Consider the following 18237-nt stretch of genomic DNA (forward strand, 5'->3'; position numbering starts at 1 on the left):
TCTAGGAAGTGACATGATCTTCTTTAGAAAGCTATTTTTTGGGGACTTTTAGTTAGGCATTAGTTTAAAGGGGCATCAAATTCAAAACTAAAATGTATATGCATGCATTTAAAGGGACACTGAAGTCAAAATTAAAAGTTTGTGATTCAGATAGAGCATGCCGTTAAACCCCCCGTCCCAAAGAAACAAACAAAAAAAAAAACATTATTATAAAATAATAAAATAAAAGAAATCCAATTTACAGAGGCAATAGCTCCTACTGAGCATGTGCAAGAGTTCCTGGTTTATATTTTTCTGTATTTTGTGATTGGCTGATGGCTGTCTCATGAAAGGGGGGTGGGGAAATGGAATGACATTTTGAAATTTGTTAGTACAAAATCTACTGCTCATTTAACACATTTAGAGTTAAGTACTATTGCATTGTCTCTTTATTGTGCATTTGTTGATTATGCAATTATACTGTATTTAATCATTCATTCAGTTTGGAATAGTGGCTATTTTGCAATACACTTGTATCAGCAAAAAAAATTATAGCAAAGGTTATCACCAGTTTATAGGGATAGGAAACTAAAAATTATATTTTGTGATTCAGACAGAGCATACAATTTTAAAAAAAGGTTCCAATTTACTTCTATTATCAAATATGCTTAGTTCCTATGATATTCTGTGTTGAAGAGATACCTAGGTAGGCATCTGGAGCACTTCATGGCAGGAAATAGTGCTGCTATCTAACACTCTTGCAAATGTAAAACATTCTTACAAAACTGCTGCCATATAGTTCTTCAATCATGGGTAGGCTCCGGAGCTTATGTCCATGCTTTTCAACAAATTACACCAAGAGAACAAAGAGATTAATAATTGAAGTAAATTAGAAGGTTGTTGAAAATAGCATGCTCTATCTGAATCAAGAAAAAAAAATTTGAGTTTCATAAGGGTCAGTAAAGTCAAAATTAAACTTTCATGAATCAGAGTGGAATTTTAAACATATTTCCAATTTACTCCATTACTTCCATTCCATTTTATATTTACACTTTTTGAGTCACCAGCTCCTACTGAGCATGTGCAATAATTCACAGAATATAAGTATATGCATTTGTGATTGGCTGATGGCTGTCACCTGATACAGGGGGAATAAAAATAGACATCACTTTGAAATTTGTCAGAAAACAAAATCTTCTACTCATTTGAAGTTCAGACTAAGTGCCATTGCATTGTTTTTTTATCATGCATTTGTTGATTATGCAAATCTTCTGTATTTACTGGTCCTTTAATGCTGTGCAGAATAATGAAGAAATACATAACAGAAAAAAATAAATAAATATGGCACTGATAATATGTACAGAAAATTTGACTGCACTGCTCTCCTTCATAAATGTTGCCATTCACATCCACACATAATGAGCACAATCTAAAACATATTACTGATAATAAGCAGCTGTGCAAACAGTGTCTTATTGGCATAGAAAGGCAAGCAGTGGCTGATTGACACCTAGCTGTAGCGCATCAGCAGCTAGTAACTGTTAAGAGTTCTTCTGCATTTTCAAGGTGAGATGCGATGTATCATGAATGCAGAGTTCTTGCATTCAATATAGAACAGAAGTGTTGGAGATTCCTAGCAGTAAGAGGTCCAAATAAAAACCCGTACTTTGTATAAATTAATAAATTAATGAGATATATATTGTACAATAGTATTTTTTGTTTAAAATTCTTTTTTTTTTTTTTTTTTTTTTTTAAAATAATCTTTGTATTTTAAAGTGAATGTCAATTTTGATGCTAAAGTGCCCGGTTTTTAAAAATTCGATTAAAAACAGGGGCACTTTAATTCATCAAAATTTACATTTCACTCCTGTTGTGAAAATAAACTTACCTTTTAATCTTCACAGCAGCTCCAGCTTCCTCCGGTCGTTGCAAGCCATTTCTGATGTCAGAAATGACGGATCGGTCATCCTCCAATCACGGCTTCCCCCCCGGGGGAATCAGTGTGATTCAACGCTGTGATTGGAGGAAGCCGTATTCCTCATTTTAGACCCAGAAAGAGGCTTTGCGACGGGTGGAGGAAGCTGGAGCTGCTGTGAAGATTAAAAGGTAAGTTTTTTTTTTCTCAACAGGAGTGAAATGTAAATTTTGATGAATTAAAGTGCCCCTGTTTTTAATCAAATTTTTAAAAAACAGGCACTTTAGCATCAAAATTGACATTCACTTTAAATGGAAATAAAAAAACATCTTCAGAGTGAAGGATAATTCAGATACATCTCCATCTTAAAGGACCAGTAAATACAGTAGATTTGCATAATCAACAAATGCATGATAAAAAGACAATGCAAAAGCACTTAGTCTGAACTTCAAATGAGTAGTAGGTTTTTTTTCTAACAAATTTCAAAGTTTTGTCTATGTCCACCCCCACTGCATCATGTGACAGCAATCAGCCAATCAAAACTGCACATACGTATATTCTGTGAATTCTTGCACATTCTCAGTAGGAGCTGGTGACTCAAAACGTGTAAATATAAAAAGTCTGTGCACATTTTGTTAATGGAAGTAAATTAATAAGTTGTTTAAAATTGTGTGCTCTATCTGATTCATGAAAGTTTAATTTTGACTTGAGTCACAGTATGGAGTACATACATTAGCAACTTGGAAAATTAAAGGGAACATTAATACATATATAAAATATAACTTGTATTTATGTCACTTAAAAATTGGTAAACAGATTAAAATTCAATTACAGAGCAATTTTAAAGCAATTCTTGACATTGTGTCAACTGAATGGAACACTCATATCCTCTAAACTACAATGTAAATATACTTAAACAGACAGTCTAGGCCCAATACTTATTCTTTATTACTTATTGTTACATACCAGACAAGCATCTTGCAATGGGTTCCACATCTATAATCTTGTAAGAAATACATGAAACGTTTAAATAATCGTTTGTTAGCAGCCGAAACTGGCCGCCAAGCTCCGCCCTCAGCTTTCTTTTTGCCCAATTAGATGTTTTCTTTTATGACAGTGTAGCAGTGTACATTTATTATTTTTCAGTTATCTGTTTCAAATTGCACATGCACAATCAGCATGTGCGAGTAGAAAAACTTATTTAAGAGTCGATTGTGATTGAAGAAACGTAACATACCAAAATATACACGCAACGGGTGGGCGGAGCTTGGTAGACATTTTTGGCTTGTAACAAACAATGAATATTTAAACGTTTCATGTACTTCTTACAAGCTTATAGATGTGGGACCAGTTGCAGGATGCTTAACTGGTATGTATCAATAAATAATCAAAATTATGTATTGAATCTAGACAGGCCCTTTAAATGGACTCTAAAGTCAACATTAAACTTTTATAATTCAGATAGGGCATGTAATTTAAAAAAAAAAACACCTTAATTTACTACCATTATCAAAATCTGCTCATTCTTTTTATATGCTTATTTTCTGAGGCACTAAATCCTACTTAGCATGTGTATATGTATATGCAGTTGTGATTGGCTGATGGCTATCACATGATACAGTGGGCAGGGAAAATCAATGCAACTTCCACTGTATTTAATGGTCCTTTAATATTATCTCTCAATTCCTAGTTGTGTATAAAAACAAATAATTTTCTATATAATAAAGACAATATATATCCCTAGTCCAAACAAATTATCAGGAAATACTTTTACCAAACAAGGTTATGGATTGTGCCCCCTAATGTTGTAAAAAATAACAATTTTATAGATTAAATATTGATAATGTATCCAAATATCATAAAAATTGTCATATGTCCCGGGACTTCTGATACTTACATATCTAAGCTCTGGTGGGTGATAACACCAGTGCTGTTATGATTAGGACGTACTAAACATTTGTGGTGTGTTGCTCAAATAGCTGCTTGAGGCAAAAATCACCTGAGCTTAGAGGTAAATCTATAAAGATTAAAGGGACGTGAAACCAAAAAAAAAAATATTTTATGATTCAGACAACTAAAATAAAAAAAAAAAATCTATTTACTACTATAATCAGATTTACTTTGTTGTCTTGGCATCTTTTGTTCAACAGTAGGTAGGTAGGCTCAGGAGAGTGCACGGTTCTGCAGCACTATATGGCAATAAAATACCATGAGAACAAAGCAATTTTGGTATTAGATGTAAACTATAAACTTTTTAGAAATTGTATACTCTGTATGAAGCACAAAAGAAAAACTTTGGGTTTCATGTCCCTTTAACCCCTTCACCCAATAAGACACACACACACACACACACATATATATATTGTATTAAACTTATTATCAAATTTTCTTCATTCTCCTAGTATCTTTATTTGAAAAGCAAGAATGTAAGTTTAGATGCCGGCCCATTTTTGGTGAACAACCTGGGTTATTCTTGATGATTGGTGGGTTCATTCACCTACCAATAAACAAGTGCTGTACAGTGTACTGAACCAAAAATTGGGTGACTCCTTGGCTTAGATGCCTTCTTTTTTCAAATAAAGATAGCAAGAGAACAAAGAAAATTTGATAATAGGAGTAAATTAAAAAAGTTGCTTAAAATGTCATGCTCTATCTGAATCACAAAAGAAAAAAATTGGGTTCAGTGTCCCTTTAAGGAAAGCGAGTTAGAGGGAAATAAAAGTTTTTACCCACATATAATATCCAGACAGTAATATTGAGAGCATTAATTAGCTTATACTGCTAAACAAAAAGAAAGTAAGGCTAAAATGTAACTATTAAAAAAGCAGTTAAAAAGGCGGGACTAAGCCCACTGTGTAAGTGCCCCTACACAGTGGGCTTAGTCCCGCTTTTTTAACTGCTTTCCAGTATGACTCCATTGATGCAAATGTAAACAGTCAGTTAAAAATTAAGACAAACTCCCGCTATAGAAGGTGTTTTTGAGACAAAGGTGTTTAAGTGTGTGAGCCTACTCCTAAATAGTAACCGTTATATTTTCGGTACTTATGAGCATAAGCATATAATAATCACCACACTGGTTTCATCATTTTCAATCTGACTGGGGAGATAAACTCCTGTTTGTTCATGCTGGATTTAAGATTTTTTTAACTTGTGTGTGTGTGTGTGTGTTTGCGTGTGTACGTAGTCTGCCTGGTTTTATATATTTTTTTTATATGAATTAATAGTTATTTGCTATGCATGATTGACAATTATATGTGTTGCATTATATTTTCCCCTTTACTTTGTAAATAAAAGGAAGGCTCTTTCTCCAACATAGGTGTGTCCGGTCCACGGCGTCATCCTTACATGTGGGATATTCTCTTCCCCAACAGGAAATGGCAAAGAGCCCAGCAAAGCTGGTCACATGATCCCTCCTAGGCTCCGCCTACCCCAGTCATTCTCTTTGCCGTTGCACAGGCAACATCTCCACGGAGATGGTTAAGAGTTTTTTGGTGTTTAAATGTAGTTTTTATCCTTCAATCAAGTGTTTGTTATTTTAAAATAGTGCTGGTATGTACTATTTACTCTGAAACAGAAAAGAGATGAAGATTTCTGTTTGTAAGAGGAAGATGATTTTAGCAAACGTTACTAAAATCGATTGCTGTTTCCACACAGGACTGTTGAGATGAAGTAACTTCAGTTGGGGGAAACAGTTGGCAGACTTTTCTGCTTGAGGTATGACTGGCCACATTTCTAACAAGACTATGTAATGCTGGAAGGCTGTCATTTCCCCTATGGGGACCGGTAAGCCATTTTCTTAGATTAAGTAAAAGAATAAAGGGCTTCATAAGGGCTTAAAAAACTGGGAGACATTTTTCTGGGCTAAAACGATTACTTTGCTAAGCATATTTTGCAGATTATAACTCTTAATAATTATTATAATCTTGGGGATTGTTTTAAAAAACGGCAGGCACTGTATTAGACACCTTTTTCAGATGGGGGCCTTTTCTAGTCATAGGCAGAGCCTCATTTTCGCGCCACTAATGCGCAGTTGTTTTTGGAGAGCAAGGCATGCAGATGCATGTGTGAGGAGCTAAGAACCACTGAAAAAGCTTATAGAAGGCGTCATTTGGTATCGTATTCCGATCCGGGCTTGGTTGGGTCTCAGCAAAGCTGATAGCTGGGACTGTATAGGGGTTAAATGTAAAAACGGCTCCGGTTCCGTTATTTTAAGGGTTAAAGCCTTCAAATTTGGTGTGCAATACTTTTAAGGCTTTAAGACACTGTGGTGAAATTTTGGTGAATTTTGAACAATTCCTTCATACTTTTTCACATATTCAGTAATAAAGTGTGTTCAGTTTAAAATTTAAAGTGACAGTAACGGTTTTATTTTAAAACGTTTTTTTGTGCTTTGTTGACAAGTTTAAGCCTGTTTAACATGTCTGTACCATCAGATAAGCTATGTTCTATATGTATGAAAACCAAGATTTCTCCCCATTTAAATTTATGTGATAATTGTGCCATAGTGTCCAAACAAAGTAGGGACAATGATGCCACAGATAATGATATTGCCCAAGATGATTCCTCAAATGAGGGGAGTAAGCATGATACTGCATCATCCCCTTCTGTGTCTACACCAGTTTTTGCCCACACAAGAGGCCCCTAGTACATCTAGTGCGCCAATACTTATTACAATGCAACAATTAACGGCCGTAATGGATAATTCTATTGCAAACATTTTATCCAAAATGCCTACTTATCAGAGAAAGCGCGATTGCTCTGTTTTAAACACTGAAGAGCAAGAGGACGCTGATGATAACTGTTCTGACATACCCTCACACCAATCTGAAGGGGCCAGGAGGGAGGTTTTGTCTGAGGGAGAAATTTCAGATTCAGGAAAAATTTCTCAACAAGCTGAACCTGATGTTGTAACATTTAAATTTAAATTAGAACATCTCCGCGCACTGCTTAAGGAGGTATTATCTACTCTGGATGATTGTGACAATTTGGTCATTCCAGAGAAATTATGTAAGATGGACAAGTTCCTAGAGGTTCCGGTGCCCCCCGATGCTTTTCCTATACCCAAGCGGGTGGCGGACATAGTAAATAAGGAGTGGGAAAGGCCCGGCATACCTTTTGTTCCTCCCCCTATATTTAAGAAATTATTTCCTATACTCGACCCCAGAAAGGACTTATGGCAGACAGTCCCCAAGGTCGAGGGGGCGGTTTCTACTCTAAACAAACGCACTACTATCCCTATAGAAGATAGTTGTGCTTTCAAAGATCCTATGGATAAAAAATTAGAGGGTTTGCTTAAAAAGATGTTTGTTCAGCAAGGTTACCTTCTACAACCAATTTCATGCATTGTTCCTGTCACTACAGCAGCGTGTTTCTGGTTCGAAGAACTAGAAAAGTCGCTCAATAAAGAATCCTCGTATGAGGAGGTTATGGACAGAGTTCAAGCACTTAAATTGGCTAACTCTTTTATTTTAGATGCCGCTTTGCAATTAGCTAGATTAGCGGCGAAAAATTCAGGGTTTGCTATCGTGGCGCGCAGAGCGCTTTGGCTAAAGTCTTGGTCAGCGGATGTGTCTTCCAAGACAAAATTGCTTAACATCCCTTTCAAAGGTAAAACACTGTTTGGTCCTGATTTGAAAGAGATTATTTCAGACATCACCGGGGGAAAGGGCCACGCCCTCCCTCAGGATAGGTCTTTTAAGGCTAAAAATAAGCCTAATTTTCGTCCCTTTCGCAGAAACGGACCAGCCTCTAATTCTACATCCTCTAAGCAAGAGGGTAATACTTCACAACCCAAACCAGCCTGGAGACCGATGCAAGGCTGGAACAAGGGTAAACAGGCCAAGAAGCCTGCCACTGCTACCAAAACAGCATGAAGGGATGGCCCCCGATCCGGGACCGGATCTGGTGGGGGGCAGACTTTCTCTCTTCGCTCAGGCTTGGGCAAGAGATGTTCAGGATCCTTGGGCACTAGAAATAGTTTCTCAAGGTTATCTCCTGGAATTCAAGGATCTACCCCCAAGGGGAAGGTTCCACAGGTCTCAATTATCTTCAAACCAAATAAAAAGACAGGCATTCTTACATTGTGTAGAAGACCTGTTAAAGATGGGAGTAATTCATCCAGTTCCAATAGGAGAACAAGGGATGGGGTTTTACTCCAACCTGTTCATAGTTCCCAAAAAAGAGGGAACATTCAGACCAATTTTAGATCTCAATATCCTAAACAAATTTCTCAGGGTTCCATCGTTCAAAATGGAAACCATTCGAACGATCCTTCCCACCATCCAGGAAGGTCAATTTATGACCACGGTGGATTTAAAGGATGCGTACCTACATATTCCTATCCACAAGGAACATCATCAGTTCCTAAGGTTCGCTTTTCTGGACAAGCATTACCAGTTTGTGGCACTTCCATTCGGATTAGCCACTGCTCCGAGAATTTTCACAAAGGTACTAGGGTCCCTTCTAGCGGTTCTAAGACCAAGGGGCATTGCAGTAGTACCTTACTTGGACGACATCCTGATTCAAGCGTCGTCTCTGTCAAAAGCAAAGGCTCATACGGACATCGTCCTAGCCTTTCTCAGATCTCACGGATGGAAGGTGAACAAAGAAAAAAGTTCTCTGTCCCCGTCAACAAGGGTTCCCTTCTTGGGAACAATAATAGATTCCTTAGAAATGAGGATTTTTCTGACAGAGGTCAGAAAATCAAAACTTCTAAGCTCTTGTCAAGTACTTCATTCCGTTCTTCGTCCTTCCATAGCGCAGTGCATGGAAGTAATAGGATTGATGGTTGCAGCAATGGACATAGTTCCTTTTGCACGAATTCATCTAAGACCATTACAACTGTGCATGCTCAGACAGTGGAATGGGGATTATACAGACTTGTCTCCGACGATTCAAGTAGATCAAAAGACCAGAGATTCACTCCGTTGGTGGCTAACCCTGGACAATCTGTCACAGGGAATGAGCTTCCGCAGACCAGAGTGGGTCATTGTCACGACCGACGCCAGTCTGGTGGGCTGGGGCGCGGTCTGGGAACCCCTGAAAGCTCAGGGCCTATGGTCTCGGGAAGAATCTCTTCTCCCGATAAACATTCTGGAACTGAGAGCGATATTCAATGCTCTCAAAGCTTGGCCTCAACTAGCAAAGGCCAAATTCATACGGTTTCAATCAGACAACATGACGACTGTTGCATATATCAATCATCAGGGGGGAACAAGGAGTTCCCTGGCGATGGAAGAAGTGACCAAAATAATTCAATGGGCGGAGGATCACTCCTGCCACTTGTCTGCAATCCACATCCCAGGAGTGGAAAATTGGGAAGCGGATTTTCTGAGTCGTCAGACTTTCCATCCGGGGGAGTGGGAACTCCATCCGGAAATCTTTGCCCAAATAACTCAATTATGGGGCATTCCAGACATGGATCTGATGGCGTCTCGTCAGAACTTCAAGGTTCCTTGCTACGGGTCCAGATCCAGGGATCCCAAGGCGACTCTAGTGGATGCACTAGTAGCGCCTTGGACCTTCAACCTAGCTTATGTGTTCCCACCATTTCCTCTCATTCCCAGGCTGGTAGCCAGGATCAATCAGGAGAGGGCTTCGGTGATCTTGATAGCTCCTGCGTGGCCACGCAGGACTTGGTATGCAGACCTGGTGAATATGTCATCGGCTCCACCATGGAAGCTACCTTTGAGACAGGACCTTCTTGTTCAAGGTCCATTCGAACATCCGAATCTGGTCTCCCTCCAACTGACGGCTTGGAGATTGAACGCTTGATTTTATCAAAGCGTGGGTTTTCAGATTCTGTAATAGATACTATGATTCAGGCTAGAAAGCCTGTAACTAGAAAAATTTACCATAAAATATGGAAAAAATATATCTGTTGGTGTGAATCTAAAGGATTCCCCTGGAACAAGATAAAAATTCCTAAGATTCTATCCTTTCTACAAGAAGGTTTGGAGAAAGGATTATCTGCAAGTTCTTTGAAGGGACAGATCTCTGCTTTATCTGTTTTACTTCACAAACGGCTGGCAGCTGTGCCAGATGTTCAAGCATTTGTTCAGACTCTGGTTAGAATCAAGCCTGTTTACAGACCTTTGACTCCTCCCTGGAGTCTAAATCTAGTTCTTTCAGTTCTTCAAGGGGTTCCGTTTGAACCCTTACATTCCGTAGATATTAAGTTATTATCTTGGAAATTTTTGTTTTTGGTTGCAATTTCTTCTGCTAGAAGAGTTTCAGAGTTATCTGCTCTGCAGTGTTCTCCGCCCTATCTGGTGTTCCATGCAGATAAGGTGGTTTTGCGTACTAAGCCTGGTTTTCTTCCGAAAGTTGTTTCCAACAAAAATATTAACCAGGAGATAGTTGTACCTTCTTTGTGTCCGAATCCAGTTTCAAAAAAGGAACGTTTGTTACACAATTTGGACGTAGTCCGTGCTCTAAAATTCTATTTAGAGGCTACTAAAGATTTCAGACAAACATCTTCTTTGTTTGTTGTTTATTCTGGTAAAAGGAGAGGTCAAAAAGCAACTTCTACCTCTCTTTCTTTTTGTCTTAAAAGCATTATCCGATTGGCTTATGAGACTGCCGGACGGCAGCCTCCTGAAAGAATCACGGCTCACTCCACTAGGGCTGTGGCTTCCACATGGGCCTTCAAGAACGAGGCTTCTGTTGACCAGATATGTAAGGCAGCGACTTGGTCTTCTCTGCACACTTTTGCCAAATTTTACAAATTTGATACTTTTGCTTCTTCGGAGGCTATTTTTGGGAGAAAGGTTTTGCAAGCTGTGGTGCCTTCCGTTTAGGTGACCTGATTTGCTCCCTCCCTTCATCCGTGTCCTAAAGCTTTGGTATTGGTTCCCACATGTAAGGATGACGCCGTGGACCGGACACACCTATGTTGGAGAAAACAGAATTTATGCTTACCTGATAAATTACTTTCTCCAACGGTGTGTCCGGTCCACGGCCCGCCCTGGTTTTTTTAATCAGGTCTGATGAATTATTTTCTCTAACTACAGTCACCACGGTATCATATGGTTTCTCCTATGCATATTTCCTCCTGTCCGTCGGTCGAATGACTGGGGTAGGCGGAGCCTAGGAGGGATCATGTGACCAGCTTTGCTGGGCTCTTTGCCATTTCCTGTTGGGGAAGAGAATATCCCACATGTAAGGATGACGCCGTGGACCGGACACACCGTTGGAGAAAGTAATTTATCAGGTAAGCATAAATTCTGTTTTTCTTTGTGTGCAACATTTGTTGCATTTATGTAAAAAAATATATATATACGTCTTGCGGTACTTTGCCGATCGTACCACAAGACGTATAAATACACTTGAAAGTGATGCAGTATAGCTGTATAAAGCTGACTAGAAAATATCACATGAACATCTCTATGTAAAAAAGAAAGATATTTTACCTCAAAAGTTCCTCAGTAGCCACATCCCATTGTAAAGGATTTCTAAGCAGCATATTAGTATGTCTGTCCCGGGACAGCCGAAGGGATGAGTCTCGTGCACTCTCATGTTATTTCCCTATTCAGTGTAAGGAAGTTTACAATGAAATCTCATGAGATCACAGTAAAGGAGTTCATGACCTCAGCACTGCTGATGCTGATTGGCTGCTGTTCATTTCTTCATTTTTTTATTTTTTTTTTTTACCTGCAGCTGGGAGCAGCTGAGTATAAGTTTTTACACAGAACTTACTCTGCTGAGCTGATGAGATTGTGAGGTAAAATATCTTCCTTTTTTACATAGAGATGCTTAGGTGATATTTTCAGCTTTTTACAGTTATACTGCATCAGTTTCAAGTGATTTAGCATACGAGTATTATGTCCCTTTAAGCTACAGCTGAGAGCTGGATCTCCTGAAGCTCCAGGCATCTCACGCATATGGAACTGGAGTGTGATCGATGCTCCAGTTCCATATGAAAGCAGATGTGTCATCGTTACAGACAGTGACACTGTGTGTCACCATCTGTAACGATCGTTGCTGATGCTGGTAGGAGGTATTAGCGGGAGGCGGTGGGCGGCCCAGCAGTGGAGGGGGGAAGGAGTGGGAGGGCTGTACGCTACAGAAAACAAGAAATAAAGGGACAGGGAGGAATGGGGCAGCTACACTACATACAAAGGGATGTGGGGATGTGGGAGTCCCTAACTAATGATCGTGAGAGGGGGGAGTTGGGATGAGACACTACACTACAAAAAATAATAAATAAAATAAAAAAGCGGTTTATAGGTACTGGCAGACAGCTGCCAGTACCTGAGATGGCGGCTAATAGAGGGGGAGGTTTAGAGAGCTGGTTTGGGGGTAAGGGGGGATTCCTACACAGCAGAAAATGTAAAATAAAGTACAAAATATTCTATAAAAAAAAAGCCTTACATTTTCATACTGGCAGACTGTCTGCCAGTACCTAAGATGGGAGTGACCAGTGGGGTGTGATGGAGGGAATAGAGCTGTTTGGGAGGGATCAGGGTTTGGGAAGTGTCAGGTGGGAGGGTTATCTCTACACTAAAGCTAAAATTAACCTTTTAAGATACCTGATTAACCCTTCACTGTCGGGAATAATAGAAATGTGGTGCGCAGCTACAATTAGTAGCCTTCTAATTACCAAAAACCAATGGCAAAGTCATATATGTCTACTATTTCTGATCAAAGGGGATCCCAGAGAAACTTTTTTGACTGTTTTTGAGATGATTACACAAGCAGTATGTAAATAATTTCAGTGAGAAACCTAAAGTTTGTGAAAAAAACATTTTTTTTTATTTGATCGCATTTTGCGGTGATATGGTGGCATGAAATATACCAAAATGGGCCTAGATAAATACCTTGAGTATATTCTCCGATATTTTGGGCAAGTTTTTCTCTGAAAGTCCCGGTAGTGAAGGGATAAATCCTAAACATCAAAAAAACACCAAAAGCCAGCGAAGTGAATAATTAAAGTGTATTGGAATTTTTCCCCCCTACAATGCATTATTAAACATTTTACATGTTAAACAATTTAAACTTTCTTACCCTTTGAATTTAACTGAAATACCACCTAAATATAAAAAACTAGTCCAAAAGCCGTTCACACGGGCCGTTTTTTGCAGTACATCGGTCCCACCCCTTGCTCTCTCTCCCTCCCCCCCTCTCTTTTGCTCTCTCTCCCTCCTGTTTTTTGCTCTCTCTCCCCCCTGTCTTTTGCTCTCTCTCCCCTCTCTTTTGCTCTTTCCCCTCTCTTTTGCTCCCTCTCCCCCCTCTCTTTTGCACTCTCTCCCCCCTCTCTTTTGTGCGCTCTCTCGCCCCCCTCTCTTTTGTGCGCTCTCTCGCCCCCTCTCTTTTGTGCGCTCTCTCGCCCCCTCTCTTTTGCTCTCTCTCTCTCCCCCTCTCTTTTGCTCTCTCTCTCCCCCCTCTCTTTTGCTCTCTCTCTCCCCCCTCTCTTTTGCTCTCTGTCTCCCCCCTCTCTTTTGCTCTCTCTCTCCCCCCTCTCTCTTGCTCTCTCCCCCCTCTCTTTTGCGCTCTCTCTCACCTCTCTCTTTTGCGCTCTCTCTCTCCCCTTGTCTTCTGCGCTATCTCTCCCCCTGTCTTCTGCGCTATCTCTCCCCCTGTCTTCTGCGCTATCTCTCCCCCTGTCTTCTGCGCTATCTCTCCCCCTGTCTTCTGCGCTATCTCTCACCCTGTCTTCTGCGCTATCTCTCCCCCTGCCTTCTGTGCTATCTCTCCCATTTCTTTTGCGCTCTCTCCCCTCTCTTTTGCGCTCTTTCCCCTCTCTTTTGCGCTCTCTCTCTCGCTCTCTTTTGCGCTCTCTCTCCCCCTCTCTTTTGCGCTCTCTCTCCCCCTCTCTTTTGCGCTCTCTCTCTCCCTCTCTTTTGCGCTCTCTCTCTCCCCCTCTCTTTTGCGCTCTCCCCCCCCCTCTTTTGCGCTCTCTCTCCCCCCTCTCTTTTGCGCTCTCTCTCTCTCTCTCCCCCTCTCTTTTGTGCTTTTCTCTCTCCCCCTCTCTTTTGTGCTTTTCTCTCTCCCCCTCTCTTTTGCTATCTCTCTCCCCTCTCTCTCTTTCATCTATTTTGCTCTTTCCCCTCTCTTTTGCTCTTTCCCTTATATTTTGTTCTCTCCCCCCTCTTTTTTGCTCTTCCCCTCTCTTTTGCTCTCTTCCCCCTCCCTTTCTATCTCCTTCCCCTCTCTCTCTCTCTCTCTCTCTCTCTCTCGCGTGCATGCGCCCGCCTGCCCCTGCCACACTCGGCCACGCCCCGCTCCCGCCACGACCGACCACGCCCCCAGCCACGCCTGGTCATGTCCGCTCACACCCTGACCACACCCGCTCCCGGCCATGCCCACTTCTGTCCATCGTCACTGTGCCACAGCAGATCAGGTAGACTCTAAGGCCAGGTGTGTTTGTCCCTGTGCTGTCTCTACTGCGCATGACAGCTTCGGACAAACACACTTGGCCTTTTATATTATAGGATAATGCATAAACAAAGTGTGTTTCAAACACTATAAATTAATTAGGATTATTAGAAGTGTTTTTATTTTTGCTAAAATGTATATACGTGTCTGTATAGCTTCTACAGCATCATCAGTGCTGAGGTCATGCTTTCCTTTGCTGTGATCTCATGAGATTTCACTGAAATCTCGTGAGATTTTATAGTAAGATTCCTTAAACTGAATAGGAAAATAACATGACTGTACCTCTACATGCCAGATGCACACTCCCTTGCAAGTCCCGGGACTAGCATCCTGATTGGCTATTTAAAGTCACTTTACAACGGGATCTGTTTCTTTTTTTTTACAAAGAAAAGTTCAGGGGATATTTTCTAGTCAGCATTTTACAACTATGATACATCAACTTTCAACATTTTTGTATTATGTCTCTTTAAAGGGATACTAATCCCACATTTTTTCTTTTGTGATTCAAATAGGGCATACACTTTTAAGTAACTTTCTAATTTACTCCTTTTATCAAATTTTCTTTGTTCTCTTGCTATCTTTATTTGAAAACCAGTAATGTAACGCTTCGGAGGCGGTCCATTTTAGGTCCAGCACCCTGGATAGCACTTGCTTAGTGGTGGCTACATTTAGCCACCAATCAGCAAGCGCTACCCAGGTGCTGAACCAAAACTGGGCAGTTACAATGGATCATTAGGAACACATTAAAGTGGTGAAACTTTTGTGGTACACGTTCCCTTTAATATCCTGTGGGCTCACTTTTTTTATCCAGTTACATGTTCAGTATTCTTTATCTTAAAATAACATTCTCCTTTATTGTTATTGCTTAAAAAGATAGATAATCCTTTTATTACCCATTCCCCTGCTTTGCAAAACCAACACTGTTATATTAGTATACTTTTTACCTCTGTGATAAGATTACCTGTTTTGCCCCTTATCTCAGTGATTTTTAAAAACTTGCATTTTATGTTGGCTCTTGCATAACTCCAAGGGTGTTATCACATTGTTATCTATATGGAACACATGAACCAGCACTGTCTGGCTGTTAAAAAGATAAAAAAAGCACTGAGATAAGGGGCAAACTGCAGAGGCTTATAAAGGTTATAAAGTTTACTCATATACAAATGTTGGTTATGCAAAGCTGGGGAATTTGTAGTAAAAGGCGTTATCTATCTTTTTAAACAATAAATCAAGTAGGCTGTACCTTTAACAAATTGAAATCAGAGCAGATATATTATTAATAGAAACTGGACATTTATAGTAAGAAAAAACAACCAAACATATTCTTTAGCCAAATGTTTCCAAAGACAGTAACTCCCATCTCCCCAATATTTTTAACATGTTTTAAGCAACGTCTCAATTTCTTTGTTCTTACGATGTAAATTAAAGCACAGGGATATTCGGTTATATACACCACATAGAAGGATTTAAAAGTTAAAAAATATATGTTATCAACCTTTATATTGTTTTTCCAATTTAGCTTCAATATGATCACAGCATTTACAGTTTTGTCTATCACATGTATAGAAACCCTTAGGTAGTTCACTGAGCAAAGGTTTCTTTTCTTCAGAATTAATTGGTCCCAAAACACTAGGTGTTACTAGATTTGTTTTAATGGTTTCTTCTTTTCTAAATGCCACTGTTGGTATATCTGAAAAAAATAGCAGATAATACATGATCTTCTTTTAATTGAAAAAGTTTTTTTATTCATTTTTTCCTCAGGATTACAAAAAGCACAATTCTCATAAACATAACATAGTAAAAATTAAGGCTTACAATAACAAGTCACATTCTCATTTAGGCAGGCACATTGCAATTTTGGTAGCCAGGTTTCTGCACCAATTACAGACATGCATTATAAGGTATGATAATGAACACTATCTTACTTTGCAACTATACTCAATCTCATATATGAGAATAACATGAACTAAATAAAATCTAAACAAGCTTACCAAACGAATGTAACAATAGTGCTCAAGTGAGCTTAGACATCTCATTTCAGCCCATATTCTGAAATAGCTAATAGATAGACACGTAGAGTATTGTGAGTTATAGGTCGGACTGTCCCCCAGGTCTGGCTTCTGAATACACGATCCATGGTTCCCAAATGGAAACAAATTGCTCTTTGGTATCTAATAAGTTTGCTGCATTGTTACTCATTTGGTAGTAGTAGTAGTATTCAATTTTATTTTCAATAAGCTGAAAGGTGGGGACCGTTGATTTCCAAAACTGGGCAATGGTTAATCTAACTATTGTAAAGATAGTAAATATAAACTTATTTCATGTGAGATTGAACCCAGACAGAGGTTTATGCAAAAGGGCTTGGGTAGGGGACACCCTTAAAGGGCGTTCAAAAATATCGCTCAGTAGATTGAATGTTTGTAACCAAATATTAGAGACCTGCGGGCAATCCCACCACATATATGAATATGTGCCTTTCTCGTCACACCCTCTCAAACACTTCCCTCCACCCAACTCAGAGTTGTGAAGTCTCGAGGGGTGAAAGTACCAACGGAATGCTGTTTTTATGTAGTTCTCTTTAAGATGAGCACATATTGAAAAGGAAGGCCCCCTATACAAAATAGTGTTCCATTTTTCAAGTGGCCAAGCAAAATTGAACTCCTCTTCCCATTTTTGCATAAAGGGAAGCTTACATGCAATTATTGGAGATTTAAAAATGGTATACAACCTAGTGATAGTGCCTCCTACTCTCTGCTTGGCTAAGCAGATCTGTTCTAGATAAGTGGTACTCCCTTTATATGAGCTACCTATCACTTCAAAGACTCTCGCCCTCAGCTGCAGATAATGGTACCAACTGGGTCTATCTTGTTCATTATGGCTAGTGTATGTGTTAAAGTCCATGAAATACGGTCCCCTACATGATCTTCTGTTAAACTATTGCAATTTCTATTTATAAAATCTCTGCTCTGATCTGCCGAGTCATTGTATTTGGTAACCTATTTGGTTTTTAAAGGGACCTTAAATACTAAATGCTTGATAGAATGATGCATTCAAAGAAAAGATTAGTCTGAGAAGAACATGTAGATGTATTTTTTAAAGTTTGATTAGTTTAAATATTGATAAAATAAATGTAAAGTTTAGTGTCTATTAAACAATGGGAGCTGCCATGTTGTAACTTAGGTTACTTTCTCTGCTGTGGCCAGTTAGGGACAGTTATAAATAGGTTACTAGAGTGTGCAGCCAATGGCTGTGTGGAATATAACAGTGTTCTGCACTTCCATTTCTAGCAGGAACCTAAAAGCTCACCGTTTCAGAATGGAATTACAGGAAAAATGGAACACAATAAAGAATGAAATCAACTTCTCATTTAAATGGGTACAGAAATCTCTTAAATACTTAGGAATCAATCTTACCGCCAATATTTATTTGTTATATCAAGCTAACTATATCCCTCTTTAAACATATCTCAGGAAATTGATGACAAAAAACAAAATCTCGCTATACGACAGAATGATAGTTATTAAAATGACTATACTTCCAAAACTGCTGTACCTATTCTGCTCTCTGCCTATTACAATTCCATCATTTGACCTCCATAAATTACATAGAGATATTTTACACTTTGTTTGGAATGGGAAAAAACCCAGGTTTAATAAAAAAAACAAACATGATGAGACACAAAGGGGAAGGGGGTATGGGCATCCCTAATCTTATTTCATACTTCTACGTAGCCCGGATGGCCCAAGCGACATTATGATATGATAAGGTACAATGCACTTGTTGGCTACAACTAGAGGCCGATATTGTAGACCTAGAACATATCTACAAGATATTATGGGAACCAAAATCTAACAGACCAAAAATAAGTTACAGTTATATTGCCATAGCCCATACTATTTATTTATGGGATAAACTACGTACTAAATTTTGCTTAGTTAATAATAGGTCAGGTATTATACCCCTTGTAC

General features: G+C 39.3%; 1 protein-coding gene across 2 annotated transcripts in view; it reads left to right on the forward strand.

Annotated features, from left to right (window-relative positions):
• Positions 1–18237, forward strand: part of STXBP5 (syntaxin binding protein 5) — a 1442716-nt gene that overhangs the window by 718381 nt on the left and 706098 nt on the right. The window lies entirely within an intron of this gene.

The sequence above is a fragment of the Bombina bombina genome, chromosome 4, assembly GCF_027579735.1.
Source record: "Bombina bombina isolate aBomBom1 chromosome 4, aBomBom1.pri, whole genome shotgun sequence".
Classification (NCBI taxonomy): Eukaryota; Metazoa; Chordata; class Amphibia; order Anura; family Bombinatoridae; genus Bombina; species Bombina bombina.